This window comes from Microtus ochrogaster, chromosome 4 (assembly GCF_000317375.1).
Source record: "Microtus ochrogaster isolate Prairie Vole_2 chromosome 4, MicOch1.0, whole genome shotgun sequence".
Lineage (NCBI taxonomy): Eukaryota > Metazoa > Chordata > Mammalia > Rodentia > Cricetidae > Microtus > Microtus ochrogaster.
The window spans coordinates 40,586,648-40,588,669 of NC_022011.1; the positions used below are offsets into that span (position 1 = coordinate 40,586,648).

A 2,022-nucleotide genomic window follows, 5' to 3' on the forward strand; every position below is an offset into this window, starting at 1 on the left:
GGAGAGCACAGTCCTGGGCTCACTAAGCGATAGTTCACCTTCTATAGGAGTGCACAGTCCTAGGCTCACTTTGCATAACTGTTATTGATGGTCCTGCAGGGCTTCTATGTTAGACCCATTTCTCAATGAGGGCATGGGTACAGAGAAGCTAAACACCTTCCCAAAAGCCTGTTAAAGAGCTAATGGGAAAGAGTGAGCTGAGACCGGAGCCCAGGACTTTCTAACTCCAAAGCATTCCCGTGGAAGATTCAATCTATTCAAAACCATGCACTTCAGATTCTTAAATAGTCGGCCCTGGTGTGTACCAACAAATTCATTGGAAGAGGTTTCCATGCCCTTTCTCTAATTCTCAACTGATGTGGGATGTCTTTCTGTATATGTGTTGCTTTTATTGGTTGATAAAATAAAACTGTTTGGTTAATGGCTTAGCAGAGTAGAAGCCAGGAGCAGGAAATCAGAACAGAGATAGAGAGAATAGTCGAGTCAGGAAGACACCGTGTAGCTGCCGAAGGAGGAGGACAGACGCCGGAAACTTACTGGTAAGCCACAGCCTCGTGGCAATACACAGATTAATAGAAAAGGGTTAATTTAAGATGTAAGAGTTAGTTAATAAGAAGCCTGAGCCAAACAGTGTTGTAATTAATATAATTTGGTGTGGTTATTCTGGTCTGAGCAGTCGGGAGACAAAGGAGCGATCTCTGTTTACTCTCAACATCCCCTTCACATTCACTAGTCCACTGGGCCTGGAACAGAAAAGCCTAACCTGGTTTGAAAAAGTGAAACTCCATACTTCTGAGATGCAGCAGGATGTCCAGGGCTGGCACAGTTGGCCAGCCACTGTCCTCAGCCTTATCTGCAGCACAAGGCTCAGGCCAGGTCCAAAGTCACACTCCTGGTGTCACCAGCCTCCCGAGGGCCTCATCATTTATTATTCCACAGATCTCTCATCCATGCAGCATTTTCTACTGATTTCCATCCCTTCCTGTTCAGGACCTCGGAAAGAAAAATAGTACAAGGGCGATTTTTCCAGCTCCTCATCCTGATTGCCCTTCACTGAGACATAAGTTCATCTTGAATCATTCCCAAAAATGGTCATCCAGACTTTGATTTCATTAATATAGATGAAGCTACAGTTTGATAATTATCATTTAAATAATGCATATTCTCTATGGATGAGCAAATGGTTTCCTCTCATCTTTCCCTCTGGAGTCTGTAGAGGAAGAGGAGTCTATAGCATATCTTTTTTCTTTTTTGCCCTTTTCTACCTTATTTATCTATTTAGTTAGTTTTTTGAGACTCTGGGGTTGTATCAATTATGTTAGAAATTTTCTAATGTTAACACTTCTAGAGAATCTGAGGTCCATGTAGTTCAAGTCTGAATCTCATTCGGAAGGATCTTTAGGATGCAGAATCAGTCAGATGAAGGACTGTGTGAGGAGAGGGCAAGATGCACATGGCAGTGTGTCTAACGGAAGAACTTGTAAGAACTTCAGAAGCCAGGTGTCGCAGTCAAGCACAGGTGTCCAGCAGTGAGCCTTGAGTGCAGGGTTGGCCTGTGGCAGTGACCTGTGAGGTCGTGGCACATTCTAGCTTAGTCTCATGCTCTGGTGTTACCATCTGAAAACTGTTAATGCTCATCTTACAATGGAGGCACATGTGATTCGTCCTGTTTGGGCGTGAAAGCTAACACCCCCACTCAGTAGGGGTGTTACTCAGTAGGTAGGCAGGACTGAGGACCCATAATCATTTTGAGGGCTCAAATTCTGCTCCCTTCTAAGAGTGTCTTCTTCATAGGATCTAATGGAACTGTGAATCTTTGGTGCATTGTATAACTCATACTGTGTGTGCATGTGCGTGTGCATGTGTGTGCGTGTGTGTAGCATGCACAACCATAGGGATCCTAGGAGCAGAACATGGGGTGGTGATTGGCACCCCAATGTCATATTTTCCAAATATTTCCCCCTCCTTTCAACTCTCTCTCTCTCTCTCTCTCTCTCTCTCTCTCTCTCTCTCTCTCTCTCT

General features: G+C 44.4%; 1 protein-coding gene across 1 annotated transcript in view; it reads left to right on the plus strand.

Annotated features, from left to right (window-relative positions):
* Ttll11 (tubulin tyrosine ligase like 11) overlaps positions 1 to 2,022 on the plus strand; it is a 244,069-nt gene that overhangs the window by 93,776 nt on the left and 148,271 nt on the right. The gene's annotated exons all lie outside the window — the stretch shown is intronic.